The sequence below is a fragment of the Ornithorhynchus anatinus genome, chromosome X5 (genome assembly GCF_004115215.2).
Source record: "Ornithorhynchus anatinus isolate Pmale09 chromosome X5, mOrnAna1.pri.v4, whole genome shotgun sequence".
Classification (NCBI taxonomy): domain Eukaryota; kingdom Metazoa; phylum Chordata; class Mammalia; order Monotremata; family Ornithorhynchidae; genus Ornithorhynchus; species Ornithorhynchus anatinus.
The window spans coordinates 28,921,501-28,938,638 of record NC_041753.1 but is presented as its reverse complement, the minus strand read 5'-3'; positions in this window follow the sequence as shown (position 1 = coordinate 28,938,638).

Below are 17,138 nucleotides of genomic sequence, written 5' to 3'. Positions count from 1 at the left end.
TGTTACAAGTACAGATCAGGTGCTTCCTAAATTGTTGTTGTTTTCACTCCATTTTCTGCATCTCAAAAAATGGATAATAAAATCCAGTGAAACAGAATTTTTTTTATTCCATACAGAACATCAGATCTTGTCATAAACTCACCAAACTGAATGATTATATTTTCCTATTTCAAATGCACTGGCTACTAATACATCACTCTGAATCTCTAGTTAATTTGCACTAAAGATCTTTTATTCTATATCTTGCCCCCTTTTCTACTCTGCAAAGCCCTCTACCAGGGCTCGTTTTCACAAAGGGAAGACCGGCATTTTTTAATGCCTCTCACAGAATGAGGTTTTCTTTGTTCTTCTCTGTTTAAAAGTGTGTATATCAATTTTAAGTGTAAAAGTCAGTGCATTCAAAATTATAACCTAATCGTCTTTCTTCAGATACAAATACTGTTTGCTGAGTACAATATAGTAGATCCCAGAAGCTGAAAATATTTCCTATGAAAATGAGATGAAGGAAAGAAGAGGGAAAGGGATTCTTTACTAATATACCTACACATTAAATATATTTACAGAGGTTGGCGGGGGAATCCATCAGTCAATCAATGGTATTTATTTAGTGCGTACTGTTTGCAGACCATTGAACTAAGTGCTTGGAAAGGTACAATGCAACAGCGTTGGTAGACACTTTCCCTGTCCCCAGGGAGTCACAGTCTAGGAGGGCAGACACTTTTTTTCTAAAGGTAGTTTCAATATTCTACCAACTTCATATAGGAAAGCAGGTAGAGAAGCTGCATGGCCTAGAGGATAGAGCACAGGCCTGGGAGTCAGAAGAACATGGGTTGTAATCCCGGGCCTGCCACTTGTCTGCTGTGTGACCTTGGGCAAGTCACTTCACTTCTCTGTGCCTCAATTACCTCATCTACAAAATGGGAATTAATACTGTGAGTCCCATGTGGGACATGGACCGTGTTCAACATGATTAGCTAGTATCCAATCACTCACAATGAGTTTACATCCTAGAGGGAGAGACAGTCATTACTATAAATAATCAATCACTCATACTTATTGAGCACTTATTGTGTGGAGAGTACAACATAACCAAGTTGGTTCCCTGCCCATAACGAGCTTACAGTCTAGAGGGGGATACAGACATTAATGTAAATAAATAAATTATTGTTACTTACACAAGTGCTGTGGTACTGATGGAGGGGTAAAGAAAGGGTGCAAGTTCAAGTGCAAGGATGATGCAGAAGGGAATGGGAGAATAAATTACAGACATGTACAGAAGTGCTGTGGGGCTGAGGGTGGAGTCAATGCCAAATATGCAAAGGGTGTAGATCCAATGTAAGTATCCACATCTGGCACATACGAATATATACAAGTGCAAACCAAGGAAGGAAAGCAGATCTCAATGCCATGGGGAAGGCGGATGGAACTCCAGCTAATTCCCATCAAACGTAGAGTTTAGAATTAGGGAATGAATACCCCATGGGCTAAGATCTCAGGGACATGACATAATGAAATCCTATAAAGATTAGCAGTGCCTTGGGCCAATCCTGATGTACTCTATCCCTGGAATTGGGAATGCAGGAAAAGAAAGATTAAAAAGTCAAAAGCAGTTTCCCCCCATGGTTTGGATCTGGGGCCATGCCCTGCTTTAAATACCCTGATTTGCGCTAAGGGGGATAGGAAAGTGTTAGTGCTGAATGACTTTTCCAGATAGATAAGAGGGAGGAAAGCCTAGAAGCCAGTGTTTTAGTGGGGCTACTTTTAGCAAGAAGGTATGTGTGGCTGTTGGAGTTTTTGAGAATGGGAGGGATATGTTGTAAACTCTGTTTTGAAACTATGATACATTCAGCTGCATCCAGGACTTGGACAAAAGGTTAGAAAATGTGCCCGACTACAATTTTTGGTGAACAGACTGTTCTTTGATAAGATTCATCATTGCTATCTATATGTAGTATACTCTGACGAAAGGTGACAGGGAGTCCAGTAAGGAGGCTGTGAAAGTAATCCAGCTGGGAAGTAATGAGGGTCCCCTGATACTGCCAGGAGACCTATTTGTGTTAAAGGCATGACACTCCCACAGTATACCAAATTCTGCAAAAACATTACAAGGGGTTTCTGTTTTTGTGAACCCAGTTAATGTTGTTTTAAACCACTCTACCCCCAAAATTAATAACTCACGCAAAATTCATTCTAACTTGGCTAGATACTACGTCTTATTTCCATGACTATATCATCTTTTTTTTTAATATATATAACTTAACTATGCCGCAAGAACTTATTGGCAAGTCCCCCGGGTAAATTGCATGCTACATTAAAAAGCAAGTTTATATTATCTTTATATTATCTTTGACATTCCTTGTATTATAAATGTATTTCTGTTCTATTCTGGTCACCGTTGTGGTGGTTAAAAGGGGTAGGTGGAGTCCTGTCTTTCTGAAGTCTGCTTTAGAAGAAAACAAATGCAGCTTGCAAGCCAAAAGTGGTTCATCAATTTTTAATAAACTGAAATAATAATAATAATAATAATTGTGGTATTTGTTAAGTGCTTACTCTCTGCAAGGCACTGTACTACTAAGTGCTGAGGTAGATACAAGGTAATCAAGTTGTACACAGGCCCTGTCCCACACAGGGCACATAGTCTTAATCCCTATTTTACAGATGAGGTAAGTGAGGCACAGAGAAGTGAAGTGTCTTGCCCAAGGTCACACAGCAGACAAGTGGAGGAGTCAGGGTTAGAACACAGGTCCTTCTGACTCCCAGGCCCATGCTCTATATTTCCTATATTCTACCAGGTTTCTTCTTTATGTGGCCAAACTTTTCATGAATTTACCCAACTCTCCCCTTATGTCTGCCTCTTACATACTGGAAAAGCTTTTACTTAAGTCATCCCCGGGCTGAGGAACATTTCCTAGAGTTACAATTAATTTAGAATACAGTGAGGTGCAAGGGGAATCAACTGTTCCAAAAGCTGAATCAAGCAAAGGATTCTGGGAATGTTATAGCACCTGAAGTCCAAGGTAGTCACAAATAATAATTATAAGTATAATTACAATCACGGTTATGGTTAAGTGCTTACTGTGTGTCGAGTACTGTTCTAAGTGCTGTGGTTGATAGTCATATTTATTGAGTTCCTACTATGTGTAGAGCACTCTACTAAATACTTGGGAAAGTACAATTCAACAGTATAACAGCATAACAGACATATTCCATGCCCACAGCAAGCTTACAGTCTAGTTACAAATTAATCAGGTCAGACAGAGTCTCTGTCTCATTTGGGGCTCACAGTCTCAGTAGGATGGACGGACAAGTAGTTAATCCCCATTTTACAGATGAGGAAACTGGGGCAGAGAGAAGTTTAGTGATTTATACATAGTCATGCAGCAGGCAACTGGTGGAGCCAGAAATAGAATCCCCAGGCCCTCTGAATCCCAAGCCCGTGCCCTATCGAATTGTTTTCTTTCCCTTACTTGTGGATCTCTATACAAGAGCAGATGAGGATGCTGTAAGATGAACGTGCTCGGAGCGTATTTCACTTTTCTTGTGTGTTGAAAGAGTGATTTTGAATCAAATCTTTAAAGAAAAACATATGTTAGGGATGCACTGTTTATGCTAAAGTTCTGCTGGTTTGCTCTGCCAGAGTGTTCTCTTTTGAATGCTTTATAATGATTTTCTTTATGGCTTTTCATGGCATGTAAAACTCACCACTCTATAATTTTCAGGGCAATCCTTAAGGATCTTTTTTTAAAAAATTTAAGATTGGTATAACCTTGGATATTCTCCACTCTCCCACTTTAGCTCTATTGTAATTAGAAATATAGAGACACTGACTGCCCTATATTTAATCTCTGCCCAGTATCCCACTGCAGGATTAGGCCCCAAAGATTGTGGGAGACTAAAGAGGCCAGGGCTGGAAATTGAGGTAATTATCCAGAAAATCTAAGCAAATCTACCTCCCTTATGCCCCCTGCCATTTCCTTACCAGTTCCTTTCTAACAGAAAAAGTATGTGAATCTGGGAGGGTTCTCTGATTCTTAACTGGACCATTGTCTTTTATACGCTTTGAGGTTCTCTTTGACTTTCTGAGAAATCCAATTGTCATTCCAGTTTTCCACTGATAATGCAAATTCAGATATTCCAGAAAATGATCTAGAAAACCTTGTAAACGTTTTATGCTATGGTGCATGTACTGAGGTGTGCTTTGGGTTTGTAAATAGCTTTGACCCATAATACATTCTGTTTCTAGCTCCCCTATATACTGCATCTTCTTTGAATGATTTGATTGATTCAGGTGTCTGAGTATTAGCCAAGACACCCTATCTAGGATCTCAACAAAACATTAGAGTCCTTAGCCAACTGATGGGGAAAAAAAATTGGTAGGGAGGGACAGAGAACTTAGATTTTACATGTTAATTTTGCAATATAAAGTTAATTTATATGGTAAATTCTAGACTGTAAGAGGGTAGGGAGGGTGAATCTAAGAGCTAGAAGAGTACTAAGGTACAGTGTTCTGCACTCAGTGAGTGCTCAATAATTAATCATTAATTAACCATTACTTGATTAATGTAAGGGAAATTTTTCTTCCAACCAATACCATTTCATTCATTTAATTGTATTTATTGAGTGCTTACTGTGTGCAGAGTACTCTCCCACACTCTACACTCTATTGGGAGAGTACACTCTATTAATAATGATGGTATTTGTTAAGTGCTTACTATGTGCCAAACACTGTTTTAAGCACTGATTATGGTATTTGTTAAGCACTTACTATGTGCCAGGCACTTTATTAAGTGCTGGGGTGGACACAAGCCGATCAGGTTAGACACAGTCCCTTGTCCCACGTAGGACTCACAGTCTCAATCCCCATTTTACAGATGAGGTAACAGAGGCTCAGAGAAGTGAAATTACTTGCCCAATAGAGTTGGTAGACATGTTCCCCACCCACAACGAGCTAGACCTACAGATTTTCCTCATTCCAGTGGCACTGAAAGGAAAATTTTTAGGAATGAACTTTCATTTTACTAAAACACCCCTACGCCTCTCTAAGTTTGCACCCCCAAAAGGTATGTGCTCATACTCCATTGCTCCCCACAGGCCCATTTTTATAGTTCAGTTTTTCCCAAGGCCATGCTGCTCACAGCTTACGCCTGTCAAGATGTATACCCAATACTTTTTCATTTTTATAAATAAAGTTGCTGAAACTGTCTTTTCTTTTGTGTAGAAAGAATGTCTGAAAAGAACAGTAATACACACTGAATGCTTCATATTGGGGCCCTGATGATTCCAAGAAAGATTTCTTTTTCTGACTGCTCTCCTTCACCTCGGAACAACTTTTCAGACAACTGAATGTCAATCTAGCTAATAGAGTAGCTGACAGGGCAGCTGAATAGCTGTGAGCTTGATTTTGGGGGCCTATAATTGTACTTAGTGTCCTTCTGTAGATTATAGAATCAGAGAATCAAAGAAAGAATTCCAGAGTTGTCAGAGGCCACAACGTCTTCTAGCCCAGTCCTCTACCTCCAGGAAGGTGGGTAACAGAACCACCCAAGAGAAATGGGTTTCCTGGGGATAGAGGCACTATGGGGATTTAGAATGCATAACTTTCACTGTTTCCAGTGTTTTATCTTCCTGAGTCAAAAATCTCTCCTCTATGTCCACTAAAATATCTTCTGCCTCTTTTAATTGAAAGCCAATTCCTCTTCTTTAAGTCTCAAAGGGCATGGAAAACATCCTCCTGGTAAAATCCCTTGACAGACTTAAAGGAAATGATTCCATTCCCCCCACAGCCTTCTCTTCTCCAAGTGAAACCACCCTGATTTGTTTAGCCTTTCCTTGTATGATTGACTTACCCTTCCATCCCTTTAGTCACCTGCCAATTTTCTCTGGGTGCTCTCTGGTTTCTCCACATCACTAATCAGTGCAGCAGCCAAAACTGGATCAAATACTTTCATAAGAGTATAGTGGAAGGATTAATTCCTTCCTCTTGTATGCCATACTCCTATATCTAGGATCATGCAGACTGTTATTAATAGATCCCCTGAACTAATACTGTTCATCTCAATGAGTGTTGCTTACTAATATGCATCCAAGCCCATTGATACTCAATAATTAATACTCATTAGTACTCAGAGCCCCAGATTTGGCTGGTTGGGAGCATCTGCTCATTAAAACAAAGACTCACATTCTACCCATCTAAATAGCCTTGTTGTTTCAACTATAGTTCTCTGCTGAGCATTGGTGGTGCTATTTTAATTGCTACCTGATATCATCTCAGAAGCAGCTGGGGACGTTTTGTCTATGAGTGCAGTGACAGAAGCTCTGTGTGTGTGTGTGTGTGTGTATGTGTGTACGCATTGCAATTTGTAATTCTGGAAAAGCTTTAAGACTTGTGAAAAATGCCATGTGTATCAACAAAATAATAAATCACTCAAGAGAATTCAATTTCTATCAAGATAGTACTGATTGGACAAAAAGAAAGTAATACTCAATTAAAATAATTTGACAAGATAGAAACAAATTGAATGTAAACAAAAATCAGGACTTATTTTTAATTCTCCATTTGGAGTCATTTAATGCAGAAGCAAAATGCTTCAAGTTCTAATTTAAGAAAAAATCCAGCCTCACTGTATCCTCTTGGCTACACTCAAATATGAATTTGCACCAGCCATACTAAATACAGTGATTAGATTTTGCAGCACTGCTTGAAGCAAACTCTGCAGGTGAACACAACCCTACTGGAAGCAATGAGCTATCATTATCCAGCAACTCCAATACTTGAACTGCTTTATAAATTAACTCCTTGTTAGAGTGTAAGCTCACTGTAGGCAGGGGATGTGTCTCATGCTTCTGTCATATTTTGCCAAATGCTTTAGTACAGTGCAGTGTACCCAGTGGGTAGTGAGTACATTCCATTACTGTTACTAAATTAAGCCACTTACACCTAATGTCCTATAGCTGGGTCATGCAAAAATAATAGTTCTGTGGAAAATAATCACCTGTGAGATAAAGGTGCATGCTCATGCCTTGTCATGCGAAACTGAAACACTTTTGAAAGTCCAACTCTTCCAAAGCCGATGGGCTTGTCTGTACCTGTGTGGGTTACACCAAAGTTGATGCATTTGTCCCTTTTATAACTACACAAATGTGTTTCAGCCATTGGAAAATTATCTTCCACCACCCCACCAGGCCCACATAGGTAGTAGTAGTAACATTATTTCTTGTTACTGTGTGCAAAGCACTGTACTTCAGAATATTCATCAAAAGCCTCCAGTGGTTGCCCATCCACCTCCATATCAAACAGAAACTCTTTACAACTCTTTACCCCTTTCTACCTCACTTCCCTGATTTATTTTCATTCATTCGTATTTATTGAGCACTTATTCATTCAATAGTATTTATTGAGCGCTTACCATGTGCAGAGCACTGTACTAAGCGCTTGGAATGTACAAATCGGTAACAGAGACAGTTCCTGCCCTTTGATGGGTTTACAGTCTAATCGGGGGAGACAGACAGACAAGAACAATGGCAATAACGGAGTGACTACATTTATTGTACTCTCCCAAGCACTTATCCCTGCCCAATAACGGGCTCACTGTCTAAAAGGGGGAGACAGACAGCAATACTACAACCCAGCCCACACACTTAACTCGCCTAATGCCAACCTACTCACTGTACCTCCATCTCCTGTATCTTGCCACCGACTCCTCCCCCACGTCCTGCCTGGGCCTGGAACACCTTCCCTCTTCAAAACTAACAGATGATCACCCTTCTCACCTTGAAAGCCTTATTAAGACCATTTCTACTCCAAGAACCCTTCCCTGACTAATCCCTCATTTTCTCTTCTCCCACTCTCTTCTTTGTCTCATTAGCACTTAGATTTGCACCCTTTATTCACCCCTTCCTCAGCTTCACAGCATTTATATACATATCTGCAATTCGTAAACTCATTGTGGGTGGGGAACCTGTCTATCAACTCCGCTATATTGCACTATCCCAAGTGCTTAGTTTGGTGCTCAGCACACAGTAAGTGCTCAATAAATATGATTGATTGATTAATGTCTGTCTCCTCCCCCCCCCCCCAGCTTTAAGCTCATTATGGGCAGGTAACATATCTACCTGTGCTGTGGCTAGAGGAGGTGTCGTCACCCCACCCCTTGAGCCACCTTAGCACTTGATTGCTTCATCTGTTATCTGTTTTCTTAATTGTTGAATTGTGCTTTTTATCCTTTATACCCAGCCCCCTACTCCTTTGTTTGTTGTGCGTATTAGGCAATTTGCATTTGAATGCAAACTCTTCTAGGGCAGGGAATTAACTCTTTAATTTAAATTGTAGGTTTCCCAAGTTTATAGTATAGTGTTCAGTGTGCAGTAGGTGCTCACTAGACTACCCTAGAGAGTAGGAACTCAGTACAGTTCTCTGCTCAAAGTAGGTGCGCTGGATTAACATTAGTTCATGCCATCGAGGCTTTAGAGATCAGTCATGAACAACTTGGCTCACACTGGAATGTGAGCCACTGGAACTCCTTTGTTTTATGCAGAGAACTATCCTTCGTACACAAAGTGGGTCATTATTAGCATGGCTTAGTGGCAAGAACATGAGCTTGGGAGTCAAAGGTCGTGAATTCTAATCCCGGCTCCACTGCTTGTCAGCTGTGTGACCTTGGTCAAGTCACTTAACTTCTCTGTGCCTCAGTTCCCTCATCTGTAAAAGGGGGATGAAGACTGTGAGCCCTATGTGGGACAACCTGATTACCTTGTATCTACCCCAGCGCTTAGAACAGTGCTTGGCACATAGTAAGCGCTTAACAAATACCAACATTATCATTATTATTATTATTATCAGGTAGTGTTTTGTGAGTTTCAGTGTGGGTATGGGAGGTGTGACATTCTCAGTAATGGACGCTCAGCTGATTGATCTGGTCACTTGTCTATAAAGATGAAGTGCAGAACATTTTTCATTAGCATTGAACGGTTCCTGAATAATGTCACCAGACTGGGTTTAAATTATTTACATGTGGGAACTTGAGAAACTCTCTGTACCTCAATCTCGTATATCTTGCCTCTGACCCCTGCCTGTGCTGGGCCTCTGGCCTGGAACTCCCTCCCTCTTCATATCTGACAGATCACCATTCTCTCCACCCTCAAAACCCTCCTTAAATCACATCTCCAAGATGCTTTCCTCTGACTAAGCCCTCATTTCTCCTACCCTAATGATTAATGTTAATGTTAATGAATTGTACATCGCCTTGATTCTATTTAGTTGCCATTGTTTTTACGAGATGTTCTTCCCCTTGACTCTATTTATTGCCATTGTTCTTGTCTGTCCGTCTCCCCGGATTAGACTGTAAGCCCGTCAAACGGCAGGGACTGTCTCTATCTGTTGCCGACTTGTTCATCCCAAGCGCTTAGTACAGTGCTCTGCACATAGTAAGCGCTCAATAAATACTATTGAATGAATGAATGAATGAATACCCTCCCTCCCCTCTGTATCAACTATGCACTTGGCTGTATAACCCTTAAGGACTCTGATAATCTTCCCAGATCCACAGCACTTATATCCATATCCTTATACTCTACCATTTCCCCTATCTATAATGTATTTTATTGTCTGTCTCCTCCCACAGGTTTTAAGCTCCTTGTGGGTAGGGATTGCTTGTGCCAACTCTGTCATATTATACTTTCCAAAGTGTTTAGTGCAGTGTTCGGTGCACAGTATGTGCTAAATAAACACCATTGATTGCTTGATAGAGGAGGAATCTATACTGTTTCTCTGGAAGTCAGTTCTCAGATTCCCAGGATCAGAAGTGAGGCTTCTGGGTCCCTTTTTCCTCTACTCCGACGGCCAACGGTAAAAGTGAAAATTGACGGGGTTGGGGGAAGAGAAAGAAAGAGAGGGGAAGGTCTGAATGGAAAAGAGCACACAAAATCCCAGATCCCTATTCTTTGCTGAAAACTGTAACTGCAGCACTGGTTTCCTACAATAGTACAGTCTATTCCATAGAGTATGGTTTGATTCAGGATTATAAAATCTAAAAAAAAAATGTCATGTAGAATTTTACACATTCCTTCTCCACTTTGAGGGGCAGGGTTGGCAAAAAAAAGACCATGCTTGCTGGATAGACCTAAAGTAAGACAGCTTTCCCTGAAAATCATCATCACTAAACAATGCTGAGACCATATTCAATCAATCAATAGTATTTATTGAGCACTTACTGTATGCAGAGCACAGTACTAAATGCTTGGGAGAGTACAATACAGTAGAGTTGGTAGATGGGATCCCCATCCTCAAGGAGTTTATAATCTATTGGGGGAGATAAGTTTTTTAAAATAAATTACAGATAGGGGAAGCAGCAGAAAATAAGGATATGTACATAAGAGCTGAGGGCTGGGGGTGGGGTTAGTATCAAAGCGTTACAAGTTACAGACCCAAGTGCATAGGTGATTCAAAAAGGAGGGTGAATAGGTCAGGGAAATGAAAGATTAGTCAGGGAAGCTTTCTTGAATCAATCAATCAGTGGTATTTATTGAGGACTTACTCTGTGTAGAGCACTGTACTAAGCACTTGATAGAGCACAATACAAGAGGGATGTGAGTTTAGTATGGCTTTGAAGATGCTGGGTGAGGTAGTGAGCTGAAATTGATTTAATAAAAACATGTTTTCTGCTCACGAGGAGTTTAAATTTAGTTCTTTTCAACCCAGACAAGATAAACATAGGTGGAAAAGTTGTGAACAGACTAAGACATGACTCTTATCTTTTAAAAAACGTTTATCTGTTCTTTTCCCATTTTGGTTGTTCAAGTCTGACTCAGATTTGTTGGGAGGGCAAGAAAAAAGGAGAGAAGGATTGAGAGGAGGTAAAGTGGGGAGTGGCAACAAGAGAATGAGTTGCTTGCTGGCTATGGACAAAATGGCGCCTTTCCCTTTAGGAATTTTGAAGACAATTATCTTACAGAATCTGCTTTTCTTTAAAGTTCCTTATACTGACCCTGGTCAGATGATGACCCGATCCAGGGACATACTTGTATGCTCTATTTTTTTTGTCTTTTTTGTGATATCTGTTAAGTGCTTACTATGTGCCAGGCACTGTACTAAGTGATAAGGTAGCTACAAGACCATCAGGTTGGGCACAATCCATGTCCTACCTGGGTCCGCACTCTTAATCCCCATTTTACAGATGAGGTAACTGAGGCACAGAGAAGTGAAGTGAATTGACTAAGGTCACACAGCAGACAAGTGCCTGAGCTGGGATTAGAACCCTGGTCTTCTGACTCCCAGGCCCATGCTCTCTCCACTAGATCATGCTGCTTCTCTGTTATTATGTGAACTGTCAACCAACAAATAGAATCTCTGTTTTCCTTCCATTAAGTCATTGGTTGGTATAGCTTGAAAACTCTTTCCTGTGAAAAATTATCTCTGTACCCTCGCCATTCACTGCAGAAGAACATTATTGCAAACATCTGGAGCAAAGCAGGAAAGCACTATCTGGATTTCTTCCCAAAACATCTTAATCGAAGGAGGCTGACCAATGGAATATGGAAAGGTAAAGGAAGAAAAGTGGTAGGGAAGCCAATGCTTTAGTTTCTTGAACCCGCACCATACTTCCAAGAGGATTCTAATCTTGAGGATTCTGACCCATTTCCGTTGGGATAAATGCTTCTCTTGTGTATGAGATTGATTTAGTTATAAGATCCTAGAAAGGGTTATACATTCATACTATGTAATAATAACAAACCCCAAAGCATGTTCCTATTACCAGGACAGTAATAAAACCCTTCCAAAGCTAGAAGAGTAAAAGTTCAAAGTGGTTGCATTTGAAGCAATTTCCCAATGCTTGGCTTTCTTAAATCCCACTTGTTGCCATTAGGACATTTTTTTTTGTCAGCAAATTTTCTTTCTACTTTATTTTAATAGGACTCTATCCAAGAGAACTTGCAGAACTGTGACAAAGCAGTTAGTTAACAGAGTTCAGCCTGATTCCTTGGTTGTCAGGTGATAGCCTGCCTCGATTTTAACACAACTGATTGCAGATCACTGTTAAAACAACTTATTAGTCCAAAAGTAAATATACATCATTTGCCTTTTGATACATAATCTTCACCTGGTATCTTGAAAATGCCTGTGTTCTCTGGCTCTCCCAACTTATAATTGGACCCACTTCTTGATTTTTCCAGTCACTGTGGCTCTAGGGCCTCATCTAAGTCAGGAGCATAAATGTAATGCAAACACTAAATCTATGATTCCTACAATCCTTTTGGAAGGAGGGGAGCTGATTTGGTGGGGTCTCAAGAGAATAAAAGAAGAAAAAACAGGCAATCCTTTATTATAAAATAACCCAAGCAGTTTAAGAAATAATTCAAGAGATTATCCCAGATGAATCTTCATTAGATACCTGAATCACAGCTGAATTCCTTGCCTAGGACATAGGGTCACCTTTCTAAGATTTCGCACCCTCCCCTTTCCTCTCAGACCCTTACTTGGGCCCAGAAACAATCACAGTGGCCTGGTAAATCCACACCGAGAGAAAGAAATTCAACTCCTCTGCCAGAGGAACTCTGGGATGTCACTCACAGTCTGCCGCTTGCTCAGAACATGACTTTGATCCAGAAAGAATCACACTGGCCTAAATCACGACTTTTAGAAAAGTGGGAAGTTTCACAATCATAGGAACAGGGACCATAAACTACTTTCACTCAGCCCAGGACCATCAACGGCAGTCACTCCATTGCTGTTCCTCTCACTCACCATCACCCCAAACTACTCATCTCCAACAATGCATCGCATGATCTCACTCCCAACTAACTTGTCTGCACCTCTTGTACCGTCTCTTCTCCTGTCCCTTGATGCTATGGAGTCTATTGTGCTCTCCCAAATGTTTAGTATAGTGCTCTGCAAACATCAGGGGCTCAGTAAATGAGACGCAGCATGGACTAGTGGATAGAACCTGGGTCTTGGAGTCAGAAGGACCTGGGTTCTAATCCTGACTCCACCACTTGTCTGCTGTATGATCTCCGGGCTAGTCACTTAACTTCTCTGTGCCTCTGTACCCTTGTCTGTAAAATGGGGATTGAGACTGTGATCCCCACAAAGGTCAGAGACTTCGCTTGTATTTATCCCAGTGCTTAGTACAGCATCTGGCACATAGTAAGCACTTAACAAATGCCATTTAAAAAATAAATAAATGCAACTGCTTACTTGATTGATCAGTGACCATGTAAGGTAAGAAGGATAGTGAACTGAAAATGCGTTGAAGAAGATTAAGAAAAAGAGGAGGAAAAAGAGACTAAGGAGGAGAAAAAGAATGAAGATGGACTGTAGAGGTAAAAGCTAATGTCCCTCAGTATTTTGGCAGATACATATCATAAGTCCCAGGATGCTGCAGGGAGAAAAATAATGAATTAAATGACCATTTACCAGCTTGGACAAAGAAGTCCAAGAGAAAGACAAAGAGAAGCATCATAGCCTAGTGGATAGAGCATGGACCTGAGAGTCAGAAGGACCTAGGTTCCAACCCCTGCTCCACCACTTCTCTGCTGTGTGACCTTGGGCTACTCACTTCACTTCTCTGTGCCTCAGTTCCCCTCATCTGTAAAATGGGGATTAAGACTGTGAACCCATGGGCATGGACTGTGTCCAACTTGATTAGATTGTATCTACCCTAGCACTTAGTATAGTGCCTGACACATAGTAAGTAAGCATTTAACAAATACCATTAAAAAAAGTCCAAGCATTTACAGTGAACAAGAGTCACTGGAGTTAGTGCCAGGCAGGCTGATGGGTAAGTTATGACAATCTCAATTCTGAAACATTTGTATATTTTTCTTGGGCAATATCCAGGACTGCCCCCGCAAGCTGGGACAGAGGGACACCATTATTTACTGTGTGGGATGCTTTGAGGGTGGAGTAGAGTAAGGCTTCCAGGGACTAGGGTCTGCTGCATGACCTTGCTAAAGAGTATGAAAGGGTTCATCACAGAGCATAACTTGGAATCCAACTCCTTTGGAAAAGCATGAGAAGCAGCATGGACCAATGGATAGAGCATGGGCCTGGAAGTCAGAAGAACCTGAGCTCTAATCCCGGCTCTGCCACTTGTCTGCTGTGTGACCCTGGGCAAGTCACTTTACTTCTCTGTGCCTCAGTTACCTCATCTGCAAAATGGGGATTAAGGCTGTGAGGACAATCTGGGACAGGGGCTGTGTACAACCTGATTTTCGTGTATACACCCCAGTGCTTAGTATAATGCCTGGGACATAGTAAGCACTTAACAAATTCCACTATTATTATTATTAATTCAGCCTCATTGAATTCCAGATGTTGCTCCAATCCAATTTTCTCAATCTAATGTCCACCCTCCAACCTGAATTGACAGTAAGTCTTCCAATAGATTCTAAGATTCTTGAAGACAGAAACCACATTTTGCCTTTTTGGTGTATGTTTCAAATCACCTAGCAAAGTTCTCCACACAAAGTAGGGACTTGGGCAGTGGCGTTGATGGATTAGGCAACAATAGGACAACAAGCAGACTAAGACCCTCCTATATGTTATTTTTCTTTTACCCTTTATGTCCCTACAGTGACTTAGCCCAGGAAAAGGGGAGTTCCTGGGAAAATGTGACTCCACTACTCCCTACCTCTATGCCCCTCAACTGTTTAGCCTGGAAAATGGGGGTGCCTTCATTCATTCAATAGTATTTATTGAGCACTTACTAAGTGCTTGGGAAGTAACAAATAGAGACAATCCCTGCCCACAAACAGGCTCTTCTGGGGAAGTTTAGTCCCACTACTCCATATGCCTCCCTGCTTACCTGGAACAGCACTAAAGAGCATGAGGACTCCACATATCTGAAATTCATTTTTTACTTTCTCACTCTTTCACTATCTGTAACCAGTACCTCTATTACTGAGCCCCTTTTGATTGCCAATATTCTGCCCACTGAAAGTGAAAGTCGCACTCAATAATAGTGTGCAGAATGAATCCAGGCAACTGGAAAGCAGTAAGAAAGTCATTTCTCTTCTTTATGCATCCTTCTACTGGCATGACCTAGAAAAAGAGGCTCTATAGAACCACAGGTCCCCTGTTCCTGGCTTCCTGGCTGGTGTGGTGTGCAGCGTGGGATTTTAACTTTTTTCATCCTATTTCTTTATTCATTCATTCATTCATTCATTCAATAGAATTTATTGAGCACTTACTGCATGCAACACACTGTACTAAGCACTTGGGAGAGTACAGTATAACAGCAGACACATTCCTGCCCACAATAAGCTCACAGTCTAGAGGGGAAGACAGACATTAATATAAATAAATAAATTACAGATATATACATATGTGCTGTAGTGATAGGAGGGAAGATGAATGAAGGGAGCAAGTCAAGGTGATACAGAAGAGAGTGGGAGAAGAGGAGAGGAGGGCTTAGGGAAGGCATCTTGGAGGAGATGTGCCTTCAGTAAGGTTTTGAAGTGGGGGAGAGCAATTACCTGTCTGAGATGAGGAGGGAGGGAGATATTCTTTACTATCTACATATGGGTTCCCCTCTGACCAAGGTGTTTCATGATGATGAGAATAGATTATCCAGAAAGAATGGTGTCACTCGGAGCATAAAGACTGGTTAGGCACAGAGGCAATATCACAGCACTGGGTGAGGATGGATAGGCTGGTGAAGGGGGCTTGTGGAGATGGACCTATTTTTCCCATCCTAAATATTGGTATTTGAACAATGGTCATCTGATTGGCAAGGGACTAGAAAAAGTACATCATGTATTTTCATGGACTAAGGTAAATACACAAAATATTGTTCCTCAAAAACACATTCATGGATGCAGTCTCACTATTGGCATTGTCACATTCTAACAAAAGAAAAATTCTACTGATGATTATGGTGATGATTCAAAAGGGAGAGAAGATACTTCCACAAGTTAGAATCCTACAGTATTTGAGATTTGCTTCTTGCCTTTGCTCCACAAGTTGATCTCATTATATTTAAATGTTGTAAAATACCTCTTTAATTAGTCGGTGAACTCTAGGTCTAACATTCCAAGTTTCTTCATAAATAAACAGAGGCTGAGAAGCAGCGTTGCCTAGTGGAGAGAGCACAGGCCTGGGAGTCAGAAGATCTGTATTCTAATCCCAGCTCTAACACTTGTCTGCTGTGTGACCTTGAACAAGTCATTTAACTTCTTTGTGCCTCAGCTACCTCATCTTTGAAAAGGAGATTAAATCCTTAACTCTCTGATTTAGACTGTGCGCCTCTATGTGGAACAGGGACTGTGTCTAACCTGATTATCATGTATCTACCCAGCACTTAGAACAGTGCTTGACAGAGAATAAGTACTTAAATACCATAAAAAATTGCCACTCGAAGGAATGAAAATGATTTGATATGTTTGTTCTGATGCTAGCCACCTAACATCTATACGCCATTGATGGCAAAACCCTGGACTAGAGAAGTTCACTTTTCTTCTTTCAACAGTGACATCCAATTTTATCACAACAGATTCAGGCTGCTCTTTTGATGCATTCACCTTCAAATGTGATGGCTTCATATATTTCCAGGCTAAGGATGATATAATTTTCTGTTTCTGCAATTTCTTCACCATTTACATGAACAAATGCAGAAGGCCAGTCACACACTTGGGTGACCCCATGAGGAGCCACATGGCATGGTGAATACAGCAAGGGCCTGGGAGTCAGAAGGTCATGGGTTCTAATCCCGGCTACTCCACTTGTCTGCTGTGTGCACTTGGGGAAGCCACTTCACTTCTCTGTGCCTCAATTACCCCATCTGTAAAATGGGGATGAAGATTATGAGCCCTATGTGGGGTAGGGACTGTGTCCAACCCAGTTTGGTTGTATCCACCCCAGTACTTGGTACAATGCCTGGCACATAGTAATCACTTAACAAATACCATAATTTTTATTATTATTATTATTATCATTAGGGAGACAGGAGCAGTTTGGAAACCAGGTCTGTTTCCTGGAGCAATGCAGAGCAAAAAGACTATCTTCTCCAACTTCTGTTTTAGCTGCTTACTTTAATGTTCTTAATTTAGACTATTGAACTTTTAAACTGCTGCTATTGTTTATGAATTAATTTTATTGTTCTATGTGTTTTCCTCCAACTCCAGTTTATGAGGTCCTTGTGGAAAAG